The sequence below is a fragment of the Lepus europaeus genome, chromosome 19, assembly GCF_033115175.1.
Source record: "Lepus europaeus isolate LE1 chromosome 19, mLepTim1.pri, whole genome shotgun sequence".
Classification (NCBI taxonomy): domain Eukaryota; kingdom Metazoa; phylum Chordata; class Mammalia; order Lagomorpha; family Leporidae; genus Lepus; species Lepus europaeus.
In genome coordinates, this window is record NC_084845.1 from 63,330,230 (window position 1) to 63,347,613 (window position 17,384).

The 17,384-nt window shown below is 46.3% G+C and overlaps 1 protein-coding gene across 1 annotated transcript in view; it reads left to right on the forward strand.

The window, feature by feature from the left end:
* The window catches only part of VAT1L (vesicle amine transport 1 like), a 157,242-nt gene that overhangs the window by 89,443 nt on the left and 50,415 nt on the right, over window positions 1–17,384 (forward strand). The window lies entirely within an intron of this gene.

Genomic DNA, 17,384 nt, shown 5'->3' on the forward strand with positions numbered 1-17,384 from the left:
GGTATAGAAGAGATCAAGGTCAAGGCAAGTGATAGCTTAGAGCTGAAATGATTTGTGTGTTGAGCCCAGATGCTTTGAACTCCTGAGAGACCTTGTTAAGCTATGGTGGACACTGTCATTATTGCCAAATTGTTGGTTCTAGAGTTGGACTGAGTATTTCTATTCATTGATCTGACAAAAGTTCTATTTGGAAGCAGCCCTCCATTACAAAAGAATTAAGAAACCCTGGCTGGTGCCATGGCTCAATAGGCTAATCCTTTGCCTGCGGTGCCAGCACTCCGGGTTCTAGTCCCGCTTGGGGTGCTGGATTCTGTCCCAGTCACTCCTCTTCCAGTCCAGCTCTCTGCTGTGGCCCGGGAAGGCAGTGGAGGATGGCCCAGGTCCTTGGGCCCTGAACCTGCATGGGAGACCAGGGAAAGCACCTGGCTCCTGCCTTCGGATCAGCGCGGTGCGCCGGTTTGCTGTGGTGGTCATTGGGGGGTGAACCAACGGAAAAGGAAGACCTTTCTCTCTCTGTCTCTCTCTCTCACTGTCCACTCTGCCTGTCCAAAAAAAAAAAAAAAAAAACCCTAATGTAGCCCACATAGATACTGAAGCATGAATGCGTTGTGTTGGTTCATGTGAGGCTCACTAGGGGGAGGAAGGGTCTAGAACACCTTCAGGATGCAGGGGGAGACTTGAGCATTTGGGATGTCAAATAACAGCAGCTGCTTATGAGGAGAAATAAAGAGAAGCAGCTTGGATGTCAGGAGGCAGATCCCCTAGGAAATCCTTGTACATCGTGATTTTGTAACCCTGGCTTTAGGGAGCCATGAAGGCCCTGAAAAATACTTAAAAGATGTAGGAATGCATTTGTTTGTTTGTTTGCTTTGCTCTATGTATGGGTGAGTTGCCTCGTGGTATAACAATTCTTGGTGTGTTTTGGGGAGTCACAGAGACTTTTTTAAAATCTAACAAATGCAGAGTTCTATGGAACAGATGGTGGGTGTGTTTCTGGCAAGAAGAGTGTTGCTATTTGCCTGCTAGACTTAGTGGGCCCAAGTCCAATGGCTTCTCTACACACAGAAATCCTCCCCAGAAAGCCTTTTTGGGGTGATCAATGTGTAATCAAATACAACTGGTCCTAGAACTTTGATCCCGCAACGTGCCTGTATATGTCTCTAACACTACAAAAACTCAACCACCAGAATTCTTTATTTTGGTAAAAGAAATGCAAGCTCATTACAGGAAACTCATAAACTAACCAGAAACATAAGGAAAAAATAAACAGCCAGTCCACAGTGCAGGGAAGAGTAACATCATTAGCATCTTGGTTTATTTCCTTCCAGTCTTTCTATTGCCGATTGTTCACTGTGATTCAATTTATTGCTAAATCAAATCAGATAATCATCCATGCTTTCTGCTGTGTAATAGCCAAGATGGTTAGACTACTGCTAAAATTTTCTCAAAATATATATTTTTTTATTTTATGAACCCCAGCATCCAGACTGTATTCACCATAGTATTTCAGAGGAACAGGGTAGGACTGGGCACCATGGAAACTGGCTTCTCTAGGGTTATGGAGGAGAGGAAACTAGGAATGGGTGAGTCCAGGGTTAAGAGATTAACTCTGTCCATGGAGCAGGGAACTCAGTGCCCAAACAAGCCCAACAAATCCGGTTGCATTTAAGGGAGGACTAAAATCTGGGAGGGATCCAGTTGTCCCTGTGGGTTATTGTTCTAATATTAGAAGTCATTTTTGGTCACGGTGGTTACTGAACCACAAACTGTTATGGAATGACTGGTGTGTGCCCAGAACTGTGTGGATGCTGGAGACAGAATGGAGAACAGATGGCCGAGATCCCTGGATACCATGGAGCTTAAGTTCAGAAGAGTTGGAAGGAACAGAAAATACCTAAGCAAATACAAGTCAACAGGTTAACTGCTGACTGTAATAAGTCCTTGAAAGGAAATAAACCAGGGTATGTGGTGAAGAGTAAGTGGAGTGGAGAAACAGTTTCTACAGAGCCAAGCTTTTCAACTCTCTTTTCATTGTGACTCCCCTAAGGAACTTTATGTGTATCTTTTTGCCTCATTGGTTCCCCATGAAATCTTAAGAGTGAGAAGGGGAGGGAGATTGCGAGTACTCCCAAAAGTTCATGTAAAATGGAATTAAAAGAGAAGTTTATTTTGATGTGAAAAAAATGAAATTTGTGCATTACGAATCTTCACAAAGTTCTTGGAAAATGCTTATTATTAAAAAAAACCAGGCATGAATTTCAAAACTTAGCATCAAAGTAAACTTATCTTTTCATTTCATTTTCCACAAACTTTTTGAAGTACCCTGCATGTGTGTGTGTATATTTATGTTCTATATGTGCTTTTACATTAAAAGTACTTTTTTCTTCTCTTAAGAGCCAATTTTCACACCTTTGGGGGAAATATCCTGCCCCTTGGGAATACATGCTGTGGACTGATTTAAAGAAGGAAGGTGTTTGGGTAGCTGTCCTCTGAGCTCGCACATGGAGGTGCAATACTGAAGGGAAAAGACCTCAAAAGCAAAAGGATGAGGGAAGAAATATGACAGTGATTTCCAAAGATGCATTATTGTGAGCCAAGGAGGGAATGGTGCAAGGACGGCCTGACTAGGACATTTGGGTTTTGCTCTGGGTACCACGGGGGGCCTCCCAAGGATCAGAGGCAGGGAGTGACACTACATTGTTCCCAGGGAATTTTCCCCTATGGAAGAAGCAGAATTTGTGAGGCAGGGTCCTGGGCAACTGCAGAGCTCCAGTGGTCAAGTAGTTAAAGATGGTCTTAATCCAACGGTGTACTGACCCACAGGCCAAAGGGGCAGCCTTGCTCTCATAGGGAGCATCTGACCAGGATGTGTGATACACAGAAGACACCAGCACTCCTCTCAACCACCCCTGCTAGAGGAAAACACAGCTCCGGCCTGTGTGGGAGCAAAGTCAGAACAGGCTCGAGGACTGAGTCCACTGCGGATGCAGAGCCAAAGCTCCAGGGCTAGCTAGGAACTCTGCACCAGCTGCAGACAGGAAAACCCAGGCCACAGCTTGCTCTACTGCCTCCTGGGTCACATGTGGGCAAGTCCAGGACTTGACACTGAATCCACTTCCTTCCTTCCATCTCCCTCCTGGTACTGTTGTCTAAGCTGGACCCCTCCTATAAGGCCTGGGTACTCACTTCCCTCTTGGCCCTCTGCAGGGGATTCTCTGCCCAGCTTCCCATGGACTCACATAACTTAAGCCAACTCATGTTCCATCCATGCCTCCCATGGCTCCCTACTGAACCTGAAATTCCACAGTTAATTCCTTACCGAGGCCCGTGAGGCCCTGTCCAGCCGGACTCTGCCTCTCTCATCAACCTCACTGCATCCACCTCACCTGCTCCATCAGAGCTTCAGCCAGGTGTGTTTCTGGTTCTTGAACCCAGCCAAGCCTTCCCTGACTGGAGCCTCTGAACCTGTCGTGTCCTGTATTTTGAACATTTCTCCTCCAGCTTTGTGGCCAGGCTGCTTGCTCCTCATCACTCCTGTCTCAGCTCCATATGGCCGACACAGAGAGGCCATTTTTCACACCCCAGCCTCTTGAAAGCAGTGTCGTGTGCAGCCAGCTCAGCCCTGGTCATTCCCTCCCTTTACTCTGTTGGACGCTGTCCATGGTGCTTACCACGGCCTGAGATCGCCGTGCCCATTTATTTGTTCACTTATTCAGACCCTGGTCTCTTTTCCACTAGAAAGCGTACTCTGTGCTGGTAAAGATCTGGCTCTTGTTCTAGACTTCGCTGTGTGGCATGCAGTAGATGCTGCATTAATACATGTTACACAGGCTGAGGGTTTAGCCCAACAGTTAAGATACCCATGTCCCAGTTCATAGTGTCTGGCTTCAATGTCTGACTACAGCTTCCTGCTAATGCAGACTCTGGGAGGCAGCAGTGATGGCGAAGGTGATTTGGTTCCTGCCACGCATGTGGGAGACCTGGACTGAGTTCCTAGCTCTTGGCTTAAGGTGTAGCAGGAAGCTGTTAAAGGAATTTGAGGACTTAACCAGTAGATGAGGCCTTTCTCTCTCTCTCTCTCACTCTCTCTCTCTCTCTCTCAAATAAATAACATTTAATAGATAGATATTATAAAAATGAATTATTGACTTCATCAATGCAAAGGAATATGACTAGGTGGATATTTCCTGTCTAACAGGAAATAATTAGTGAGTGAATGAATAAATGAATGAATGGACAAACTATCCTAAGTAATTTAAATTGTTCCTTTCAGATAGGGTTTCTCAGCCTGGGTGCAATTACTATTTTGGCCTGAATAATTCTTGGTGTTGGGAGGCTGCCCTGGGCATTTTAGAATGGTTAGCATTCTATACCCGTTAGATGTCAGTAGCATCCTCTATTGCCACCTAAGGTAATAAAACACATTTCCAGACCTTGTCTAACACCAAGTGCAAAGGACAGTGGAGACAGACAAAATCACACCTGGATGAGGACCACTTGCTTCCAAAGAAACCCTGGAAGTAGGCAGTGAGCCCAGCAGTTAAGACACTCATATACCATACAAGTGTACCTGAGTCTGTGTTCTGGCCTCAGCTCCTGAGCAGACCCTGGAAAACACTGATAATGGCTCAAGTAATTGAGTTCCTGTCACTGTGGGAGACCTGGTTTGTGTTCTGGGCTTCTGATTCCAGCCTCATCCCAAAGCTGGCTATTATGAGTGGATGGGAATTCACTCTCTCTGTTTCCTAGATAGTTGGATGGATGGATGGATGGATGGATGGATGGATGGATGTATAGATAGACAGGCAGACAGACAGACTGACTGCTGATGAGCAAACAAGGGTTAAAACCATTACCCGAAAACCAAAGGAATACAGATTCTCAGAGCAGGTGAGTCCTCCAGAGAGAAGAGATAGACAGCTGCTACCTGTTTGCCAACAAAAACATTCACAGGCATTCATTAGTAACACCCACCAACTTTCTGAGGGCTCTTTCCTGCAATATTTATAGGCATCTGTTTAGAGCTACAGTTGGACCATACAGCACTAGTTATGAAGCCCACACAGCTCTTAGAGCTTGAAGAGAGTACTGCAAGCTTATTACTTGCAAACCTAAGAAGGAAGACCAGAATTGTTTTTCTCTCCCCTTTGGTAAATGATTGCACAAAATTGCTCCACAGCCATCTCTATAATTTCAGCTGTGGAATATAAAGCCCATAGGTATTAAAAGAAGATTCTCTTGGGCTCTCTCAGCCCTCAAACTAGAAGATCTAATAATATCAGAGACAATTAGGGTTTCTTTTTAGCCATCTGTCTTTGACTTTATTCTAAGTTTAATACAGAAATTAGAGTGGGGATACTGCAGCCTCAGGTTTGCTACCACATATCCAATATGTAACTGCACATTGAGGTGGAAACAAATTAACCTCTCCACATGATCTACAGGTGGGAAAGGGGCAAAGCACACTTCTGTTTGTCAACCAAGCAGCAGAAATTTTTTGAGCACCTACTGTGTGCTCATACTACTTTAGGACTTAAAGTCTACAGAAGTCAGAGACAACATGCTTCCTGCCCTTGAGTTTATGATTTGAGAGAAAGCTAAAACTTACGAAACAATCAGAGAATAGCTTAGTAATCAATCACAGAAACTGTTTCAATGGCAACTAATCTTGAAAATGAGAAAGAACCATGTTGAGGAGGAACAGATGTTCAGAGGTGGTTTACAGAAATTGCTTGAGTAATTTTGGAGTTACAAAAAGGATATTACAAGCAGGAGGAGTGTGAGCAAAATCACAGACACGGGAGTGTGTACAGAGTGGACGGGGTGGAGAGAGAAGTCTGGGCTAACCCAAGCAGAGGTTGCTGGCTGAGGATGAGAGACGAATGGTGGATTTGAGCAACGCATTCAAATAATGGGCACCTTTGCTGACAGGTGGAAGAGCCAGAGTTGACCGCCTGGGTGTGGGACAGCTGACGGAGAGTGTGGTGTAAGCAGCATGGCACTGTTCCCTCCTCTCAGTTCCCTGAACCCCACCCTGGCCCCTAATGTGATCCCCGTAAAGATATGCATCTGGGCTGGACAGCTGTGACCTCTGATTAACACTGCCACAGCCCATCTGCCGCTAAGTAGTGCACAGAGGGGCAGGCACTGGCCTAGAGGTTCAGGTGTCCGCATCTCCTATCAGAGTACCTGAGTTCAACCCCCAGCTCTGCTGCTGACTCCAGCTCCTTGTTAATGCATACCTCGGGAGGGAGCAGGTGTTGGCTCAGATAACTGGGTTCCTGCCACCCATGTTGAGACCTGGATTGCAGTCCTAGCTCCCAACCTTGGCTCCTCAGAGACGGTGGGCATTTGAGGAATGAACCAATGCATGGGACCGTTGTCTGTCTGTCTCTCTCTCTCTCTCTCTCACACACACATAAGTGATTTAAAAATAATACACCAACAGCTGCATGGATACCTTAACAATTTTTAGAAACTTTTGCAAAAAGACAGTATCTGTAGTATTCTACAGTGTTTGCATGAAAGTCCATGACTGTGGGATGTCCATGACTCCACTCTGGTAACACTAGTTACATGAAGCTATTTCAACTTACTAAAATTAGGGAGATTTAAAACTTCAGCTCTTCAGTGGCACTAGCCACATTTCAGGTGCTTAAAAACCACATGTGCCTCGTGGCTACCAAATTGGACAGCACAACCATAGAAGAAATTCCTATTGCAGAAAGTCCTAATGGGGCTGCTCCGGGAGATGATGTCATCCTTCCGTTTAAGGGTAGGACACAGTTTGCAACCCTTTGGAAACCTGGCTTGATTGGTTACATTTTACTGAACTGTGCTAATTACACCTTTCCTTCTTCCAAGTCTCCCTGCCTTGGCCATGGTAGACATCACTGCCCAAATACAATCACTTTTTAATTTAGGCATTCCTAATTCCCCATCTGGTGTCACCTGCATTTTTACCTCCACACGAATAGTTGTGGCTTAAGGATGTTTGTGTCTTTTATTCTAAGCCATCACAACATCTATACACAGGGACAGGTCTGTCTGAAGGGGGGGTGGAAATCTGGGGTAGGATTTGAGAGTGTCCTTTAATGAAAAGGGAGATTAATGTGGAACACCAGTTAAAGGGAGTTGAATGGCTCAGGACACAATGTGTGTGTGTGCGTGTGTGTGTGTGTGTGTGGAGGGGACTGTCAGGAACAAATATGCCACAGGCTTCCACACCAACACCAGACTGGGAAGTTACAGGGTGGTGCTAAGCATCTGACACAGGTGGCCCAACCCAAGCTAACGGGCTGGGAAACCCAGCTGAACCATGGCAGATGACAAGCAGCTGGCAGGACCTCCCTTACAGATCTAGAAGTTCCTGCCTGGGCACAGCTAGGAGTGGGGGGAGTATGTTCAAAGCATCACCCCGAAGCAGGCAATGTGCACTGTGTCAGGTGCACAATGGTTTGGAGGCTGGACTGGGGACAGGAGTTTTTAAGGCCTGAATTGGAAAGCCTATGACCAAGGTGTGGGGGGAAGGGGAGCAGTGGTATGGGAAAAAATGAAGGAATCTGAGTCACTGGAAAGAAAGGAGAGCAGAAGTGAGAGACCACAAAGAAGCAAGAATCAGAGACGACCAAGGGCTTTTCAACCGGAGAGATGGTAAGCAAGGATGCCAGCCTTACCATGTATGTAGCAGTGCCAGGAGCAAATGTAAGGAAATGAGTGGGCGTTGCTGGGAGTTTGATTTAAAGTGATGATACAATATGCATGTGGAGATGTCCATAGGCAACCCAAACCCACAACCACAGCAAGAGAAGAGGGCCGGGGGACTGCTGCTACTGGTAACACTGCTGGATGAATCATGATTCGGCGGGCATTGCTCTAAGCGCTGTATGTGTTGATTCATGTAACCCCAAGACCCAGGTACTAGCATCGCTTGTCTTACAGGTGGTACAAGTGAGGCTTTGGATGTTATAAGGGCCCTACCTCCCTGCTTATAATTGAATTTTCCTTAGCTCATTTCATCTCCACAATAACACGGAGTGATGGCTACTGGTACAAACAAGGAAATGGAAGGGTATGGAGATGAGTAAGTTGCCCACAGTCATGCAGCTAGTACATGGCAAAGCCGGCACTGAAAGCTAGACAGGCAGCCTCTCAAGCCCTTACATGAACTCCTCCACTGTGGAGGATGAGGGCAGAACCCTAACCTCGGCGCTGCCTTCACACAGCAAGCAGAGGACCAGGTGTCCAGACACTGCCAGTATTAAAGGGACCACTCTGGCCATCTGACAGCTCCCTAGTGTTGGCTTTGGAGGAAGAGCCTTTGGATTGTGCCGCAGTCACTGTTGACGTTCTGAAAGCCGTCTCAGGAGATTGAGGACAGAAGTCCGAATGCTAAAGGTCAGGAAGGGAATTTGTGGGCAGGACAGGCTGACGGCCAGTGTAAGCCTCCCATTTGGTATTGAACAGAACAAATGCTTGGAAAACAGCCAAGAGGAGCATTGTCCCTGGAGGAGGTCTGTTCAGAAATAGACCAGTGTTTGCCTGGGGCCGGGGGAGTTGGGAGAAATGTGGAGGGACTGCTAACTTGTGGCTTTTCTTGGAGGGATAAAGATATTCTAAAATGAATGGTGGTGATGGCTGCACAGTGTGGTGAACATACTAAAAAACCATTGAATTGCACACTTTAAGTTAGTGAATTGTCTTATACATGAGTTACATCTAAAGTCAATTTACAGATATCATTTATTTGCTGATACTGCTACAAACACTTCAAAATGTTCGTGGAAAGTGAAAATAAAAAAAAGCTTGTTTTGATGCAAAAAAATTTAGAAATTCACGGGCAGTTACTAACCTAGTGGCTAAAACACTGGTTAAGATGCCTGCATGCCACATCAGAATGCCAAGGTTCAACTCCTGGCTCTGGCCCCTAACTCCAGCCTCCTGCACCCTGGGAAGCAGTGATGACGGCTCGTGTAGTTGGTTTCCTGCCATTCACGTGGGAGAGCTGGAGGGCATTCCCAGCCTCCAGCTTTGACCAGGCGCAGCCGAGGCCTAGCCAGGAGTCAGCCAGATGGGAATATTCTCCCTTCTCTTCCATTTCATCCCCATTCCTTCCTCTTTCTCGCTCTCACTCTCGCTCTAATAAAAATTTTAGAAAAATTTCAAAGCACATGCATGGCTTTTTCATGTACACATTTGTACCATTCATATCTCCCATGAACTTGCTGAAGGCCCCTCTGAGGCACATTATTCATTGAAAAACAGAGAGAGCATGGGACTGGTTGAAGTTGACATGAGAGGCGACATCGGAGAGGAAGAGGCCTCAGCGGACAATGTACAACCATTTACAAGGCCATGGCAGAACTCAGTAGTTGGACAACTGCACAGGCAGTGAGTGAAACCCAAGAAGGGAGATGAATGAGGGGTGACACCCAGGCTTGCATCACAGCCTGGGCAGAGGCCTGGAGCTGCTAAGAGAGGGGGGTTGGTGCATCCAGCACAGATCAAAGGTACATCAGCCTGAGCACTGAGAGCTGGGGGGGCCAGGCTTGAGTGGAGACAGGATCTACCCAAATGGACCCATTGTTCTCTAGCAACCCGAGTCTCCACGCCTCCCTGCCTGTGTCGGTGCTGTCCGCTCTACCTCTTGTCCCTCCAACTTGTTCTGCCTGTAAAAAATTCTGGTCACCTCTCGAGACTGGGGCAGGATGCTGGCTCCTCTACCCCCCAATACACACACACACACACCTCTTACCCCAACCCCGAACTGGGAATTTCCACTCTCAGACCCTGAGGCGTGCCTCTCGGCCTGACGTGTTCATGCAAGACAGCAAGAATACCAACATCGTCCTTCCGTTCCTAACTGGAGGGATTCCTAAGGCTGAACATAATGGCTGACAGTCAACGTTGAAAGCTAGCGATTGTTTCTCGGCCTTTTGGCTAAGATCAAGTGGACAGCAGCGAAGATTTTCACAATGCACGGCTGATGCATATCCTCCCCACCCCGCCTAGAGTTTAGATCTTTGGTGTCAGGGACTCAGGGCAAGGTGCCCAGCCAGGAGAACACAGGCTGTGTCATGCAAAACATTTCTGGGGCCTTAGGCCATGCATTTCCATCACTGGTGCGGCATCTCCCACTGAGGCTCTAACAAGACCATTTCATCTACACTGGCGACCACACTATGTTGCACAATTAGGTTTATTCTCAGCTCAGCACTCCTTGTTAGGAGTCTGTGAGCTCAGCTCCAGATAAAACGATTGCTCTTGCCTTCACAAATGTCACTTGGCTGGAAATACATCCAAACTGGATTTCCTTGTGAGCCAGGGATGAAATCCACGCAGGCTAATTGTGGCTATGTGACCCAGGCCAGGGTTCTACTACCTCCAAATGCTGAGATGATCTATTTGCCGTTAAAGGTGATGGAGAAATCGCTTTATCGATCTCATTTTCAAGAAGGCAACAGAGGCCTGCTTTCCAGTATTTTCTAAGGTATCTGTACTGATAGGTTAATTGCAGGTTCTGCCCTAGTCACTAAACTGGCTAAATGGAAGAGCCACACTGCATTTGAACACGAGCACCTACTTCTAAATCATCGAATGCATGGATGAAGGTTGTATCCTGGCAGGTGAACATGCTGAGGCTACTGCCTCGCTCTCCCGCTCCGGAATCCACCCCCTTCTGGAGCATCCGTTTCATCCTTGAAAACTGGGAGTACTACCATGTCCCCGGCTGCTGCCCAGGATTTTGTTATTCTTGTCCCAGTGGGTTCAACTCCTACAGAGTGTGATCCTAAACAGATGGGATAAGAACGTGAACCAACAGGTGGGGCCTCTTAGCTTGCTGTCTGGACCCTGTGACCTCATTTTCCTAGAACGACTGACCCTCGTTCTCAGACAGTGGTGGGGTGGTTTCTCCCTGACTCCCTTTTCATAGAACTTCAGTCATACTGGAGTAGGTTCTGCTCTACTCCTGTATGACCTCCTCTTAACAAATTGCATCTGCAAACATCTGTTTCCTGGACACAGTGTGTGGCCCTGGGACTTAGGTCTTCAATGTGTGGATTTTGGGGAGGAGGGGAAGGACACAACCTTTTAAAAGATTTATTTGAAAGGCAGAGTTAGAGAGAATAGAGACAGACAGACAAGTATTCCATCCACTGATTGATTCCCCAAAAGAACACAATGGCTGGGCAAAGCCAGGAGTCTCTTCTGGGTATCCCACGTGGGCGAAAGGGCCTAAGCCGTCCTCTGTCACTTTCCCAGGCACACGAGCAGGGAGCTGGATCGGAATGGAGCAGCCAGGACACAAAGTGGCTCCCATATGGGATGCTGGAATCACAGGCACCTTTTATCGGCTACACCACACCACCAGCTCGCAGGAAGAACACAATGTAATCCAGATACAATTTGAATTGGATGCAATCAAAAAGGGAGAATGTTTTGTAAAGAGCTAAAGAGACAAAATTTAGCCCAAGGGTTAAAAGGGCAGGTTCCCGAGTAAGCCTTTCCTCCTGCAGCTACAGCTGTGCGTCCTTGAAGTTAGCTCCTTTCTTTCTGTCCTGGATTTCGCTTCCAGCATCTGACACAGGATAGTGGAGTGGGTGCTTGGGCAGACCTCCCAAGGCAGTCTGTGGAGAGCTGTGAGGGCACAGCCCGGTACACAGTCGTCTCCGGGGTCATCTCGGAGGGCGTGCAATGGTGGGGTCCCTGCCTCTCTTTCGTCTGGCATTCTCCACTCTGAGTTCCTGCCCCCGTGATGTGAACAGACTCACTGTGCTCTTTCCTTATGCTTTTGCTCATTTCCAAAGGCATTTGGGGGAGCTGCTTTATGGAACAGAAGCTCCTAACGGCACAAATGATAAACACATGCTGGTGTTTGGATTCCTCCAATCCTCCAACCATTTCGTTTCTGATTACTAAACTGTTAGTTTGTTTTGGGAGATGCTGCCAGGAAAGTGCCAAGCTCCTGTTAGTCATTTAATAAACTCTAAGCGAGCAGCTGCCTGCAGAGCCCTGGACGAATGACAAATAACCACAGTGGCTAAAGTCGTGTTTGCCCTGAGCTAGGCAGTGTGCTGAGCACTTTCTGGGCATTAGCGCATCTGAGTCACAGCAATCCTGTAAGGGAGGAACTATTATTTCTCCCATTTTACAGATTGGGAAATTGAGGCTCAAAGAGAGCAAAGTGAGCCAGGTGAGGTCACACAGCCAAGATCTATGAGTTCAAATCTCAGGACTCATGGTGGCTGTTTCCTGAGGCCAGGATGAAACAAAGGCTTTCATCCCATCTAACAATGCGTTAGATGACTCTGTTTTGAGCCACTCATCCTGGTCGCCCCATCTCTGTGATTGGAGGCAGCCCGGCTCATGGGGGAAAAGACTTCTGTGATTACAGATGGGAGACCTTGAGCCTCAAGCCTTCAACATCTGTAAAATGGGAATGATAACCTTTGCTTTTCCTACCTTTTCCAAAGACTACTGCAAGCAATGTCTAAGCAGCAAACCGCATGGAGAATATAAATGCTACCATGGGGGTGTGCTGGATACAACTATAGTTTATTTCTTCCTTTCCATGTCTCCTCCCAAGCATGTGTCAGCCTCATAGCTTCCCTAGCACACACACAAGTAAGCATTTCCGTTTCGTGAGTTTGCTCAGTAAACACCTCTCGGGTTTATTCCCATAATTAGCAGCTGATGTCACGGGATGCTCACATCAGCCTCTGAGGTTGGGGAAATTATGCCCATATCTCAGATGAGAAGTCTGAGGTGAGGAGAGCTGCTGCCTTCTCCAGGACGCACATCTCCAGGTGGGTGAACAAATCCCCTCGACTCCAAGGCCAGTGCTTCAGCATCACCACTGTCCTCTTGGTCTCACCCCAACTATTTGGATTCTAATTTCACTACATTAAAAAATTATTTATTTGAAGAAAAACAGACAGACAGGTCTGCAGAGTTCCCATCCACTGGTTCACTCCCCAAACACCTTCAGCATCTGGGATTAGGCTGAGACTGAAGCCCAAGATGGGAACGGAATCCAGGACTCCCATGGAGATGGAAGGACCCAACTGTCTGAACTGTTACCATGTTCCTCTAGGGTCTGCATTGGTGAGAGGCTGCAATCAGGTACCAGAAACAGGAGTGGAAGTCACTTGAGCATCCACCTTGTATTGTAGCTGCTAGGCCAAATGCCCAGCTCTCACTGCCTTTTCTTAGTGGCATAAAGACCAGCAAATGGACGTACTCCAAACAAACGCTCACCTTACAGGCCACTGCATGCAAAGCTGTGCTGGGAAGGGCAGAGGTAACAGCTCAAAGGGGCCATAGCCCACTACACATCCATTTTTGCACAGCATTTTATTGCCTTTGCAGGGATCAGGCCCCACAGTGAACCCACAGAGATAGGCAGGGCAGATGCTATGTCCACTAATTAGATTTTCACTCAGACTAAGCAAGGTAATTCATATGACATAGCTGAGCCAGGGATCCAAGCCAAGTTTCTTTTTTTAAGATTTTATTTATTTATTTGAGATGTAGAGTTATAGACAGTGAGAGGGAGAGAGAAAGGACCTCTGTCTGCCGGTTTACTCCCCAAATGGCTGCAATGGCCGGAGCTGCACCGAACCAAAGCCAGGAGCCAGGATCTTCCTCCTGGTCTCCCATGTGGGTGCAGGGGCCCAAGGACCTGGGCCATCCTTCACTGCCTTCACAGGCCACAGAAGAGAGCTGGTTCAGAAGAGGAGCAGCCGGGACTAGAACCGGCGCCCATATGGGATGCCGACGCTGCGGGTGGAGGATTAACCCACTGTGCCACGGCGCTGGTCCCCCAAGCCAAGTTTCATATTCTGGAGATCTTGTGGGTACTGCTACATGTGTGTGTTTGCATAAGCATGTTGCTTTTTTTTTAAGCACCATTTTTCTTCTTGCAATTAAAAGAATTACACAGTGTACAACCCCAATATTCAATATTTAGAAAAGAGAAACAAAGGACGAAAATCACCCATGATTGTGTCATCCTAAGCAAAACCACTGCTGTTGTTTTTAATGTGCCTCATTCTTGGCTTTGTTACTCTGTATCTTTTTTTGTTCCCTCCTGCAGTTGTCACTGTAAGAGCCCCAGGTCTGCTCCTGAGCCTGTGTGTGCAAATTAAGAGTTTATTATCATCAGAGTCACAAATAGAGGCAATATTTGCTTTGGGTTGTGTTGTCAGTAGAGCAAAGTGGAGGAACTAGATTCATTTCCAAGTTTATGGCTGTGGAAGCATCACATTTAGTGGGTGAAGTACGGGCTGGAATTGGAAACGCTTAGCAGGGTGACAACCACAGGAGCCAGGGATGGAGCTGATGTGACACCGAGACACAGAAACGAGACTGTGAATGTCGCCTGTCCTGTAGTTCACCTGGCATTCTGCATCTGGTGCATTTTCTGCTCTGTTCCTCCATGGTCACAGAATCGTTTGGAAGAATTACTGCCTGAGTTCTGCCAAACGCCTGTGCCAGATTCCGCTCACTCATTCTCCCGTGACAGCCAGTAGAATACGCCTCCCTTGAGACAAGGTGTGGCAAACTCCACAGCTTAGGTGTCCTCAGTCCTTTGGCCAAAGCCTATGGCAGACATCACTTACCCACCCTAGTCATTTCCACAGGATGCATCTTAGTGTCAGATCTCTTTCAGCTCAACATTCCAGGCAACCCCATGCACCCAAGCAGAGGGGCCACAGCAAATGAACCACACTGGCCATCCCTGCCCTAACCCGTGTTCAGCCCACCTCAAGTACTCTAAGCAAGGGGAGCTGCTGTTTTTAAGAAGGGTTCTCCAGAGTGTTCTTGTCCGGAGCGTTTCCTGGCTACTTCTTACCTCTCCTATGGTTGCCAAGGCAGTGGCTGTCTTCACGGGCTTTTCCGAAAAGCTGTCAGCCACTGTTTTTCAATCCTAATACATTCACAGTTTTCTCAGCTCTGCTTTGTGCATGACGATGTTTTCACATAATATCACACCAGTTATTTGGAGGTCTTGCAGCTACTAAAAACATCCAAGTTTCTTACGTGGAGTCATCTCTCAGTGTTCACAGGGGATTGGTTCCAGGGCTCCTACAGACCCCCACAAGACCAGCAGGTGCTCCTTCCCTTATATAAAATAGTGTAGTGTTTGCAGATAACCTATGCACATCCTCCCATATATTTCAAGCCATTTTTAGCTTACATGTAATACCTAATGACATACAAATGTAAAGTAGTAAATACTTTTCCTAATGTATTGTTTAGAGAATAACACTGAGGGGAAAAGTCTCTGTGTTCAGTACAGGCATACAATCTTTTTTAAAAAATATTTTTGATCCATGATTAGTTGAACCCACAGCTGCAGGACCTCTGCATATGGAGGACTCAGCATATATGTGTAATTTACTGACATTCTAACTGCAAAGCAAAAAAGCTTACACAACTGCCAGAAATACCGGCCCGTGAGTTTATCTTCTTTCTTTTTGCTCTTTGCATTCTATTCAGTACAAAAGGAGCAGGGAACCATGGGTGAAATAAGAAATGCATGGGAATAATTCTTTCTCGGTAATTAACCTCACCTGTGCATGTCACGGGACAATAGTGAATCACGTTATTTATGTAATTTATCACATTTCCATAAAACACTGTGAAATTATCTCAGTAGATACCAAGGCATTTGGTGAAGTTCAACAGCTATTTTTTTGTTCTATGCAATCACTGAGTTTTTTCTTAACCTGATAAATGCTTTCAAATGGAGCTAAAAACAAATGCAGCATATTTACTGAAGTCCAAGACCCTCCACATGATATAGAAGGTAGTGATGACCTTGTCTGAAAAAGTGCTAGCAAAACAGAAATGAAAAATAACACATCAAAGGAATAAAAGATTATGCCTTATATTCTTATAGTTGATAATGCTTTTAATGTACGATATTCCCTTTATTCAAAAATTCTTTAAGAATGATGTATCTGTGTTCTTATTTGACATCTCCTAGGTTTGGTCTCAGATCTGTCTATTAATAAGTGCGACTTTGGCAAGAAATGTAGCCTCACTGTGCTGGAGTTTCCACACCTGTGAATCTTGAGTGAATTACAATAGATTTTGTGCATAATAAGTACGAAGAGAAACTCACAGTCCCCTCCACCGTGCATGCTCCCCCTTTGTTGTGTGCCATGCCTTTCCATTTAGAGCTTACGTCTTAAAGATGGATTTGCTTCTATAAATGATGTTGGAAAGGGTGGGCATTTGATGCAGTGGTTATGATGCACTCTGTCCCATATCAGAGTGCCTGGTTCAATTCCTTCCTCCTCCACGTCCAACCTACCTTCCTGCTAATGTACATCCTGCAAAGCAGCAAGTGATGTCTCCAGGAGTTTGGGCCCTGGCACTCAAATGGGACACCTGGGCTGATTCCCATCCTGGCCCACTGCTGGCTGCTGCAGGCATTTGGGCATGAACCAGTAGATGGGGTGTCTCTGTCTCTCACTCACTCACCCTCCTTTTGTCTGTCTCTAGCTATCTTTCAAATAAAATAATTTGAATTTTTTAAGATAAAAAGATTGGGAATATACTTTGCAATAAGTACTTAGCATATACAGTCCAGTCTGTCTGAACCTGCATTTCGGTGAGAGTGAAAATTAACATATACTATAGCCATGGTGTGAATAGAATGTTGCTCCTGAAATCATGCAGATTTCAGTCCAAAGTCATGGGCTGATGGTGATAATGGAGTAAAGACCAGACCAGTTGTGGTGTCTAGGAGGTGGGACGACTAGGAGGTCCCTGGGTCATGGGGGCATGTGCTCAGAAGGGAGTTCTCAAGAAAGGATTGGTTATAAAAGCCTGAGTCAGGCCCAGCTGCTCTCTCTCTCTGCATCCTGGCTTGGTCACCACTCCTCCACCTCCAGCATTGCTGTCCACCAGCCTTGTGAGACAGTTGAAGCAGTGGGGCCTGTCTGATCTCGAACTGGGAACCTCCAAACCCACGAGTCAAAGTAGCTCCTTCCTTCATAAGCAGCCTGTGTCAGGGGTTTACTTACAGTGATGAAAGGCTCACTAATAGAACTGCTAATGGAAACCAAAAATAACAGCACCACTGTTTACTGAAGACCTATTCTTTTTTTTTTTTTTATGTAGAGAGAGGCATTTTATTCAAGATTCTCAGGATTTATCAGTGTTGAAACAATTATCTTAACATTATTTTTTTATTATTTTTTTATTTCATAAATGTGAATTTACAAAGTGCAACTTTTGTATTGTTGTGGCTTCCCCCCCAACCTCCCTCCCTCCCGTGGCCCTCCCCTCTCCCTCTCCCATCCCACCCTTTATCGAGTTTCATTTTCAATTACCTTCATATACTGAAGATCAACTTAGTATATACTAAGCAA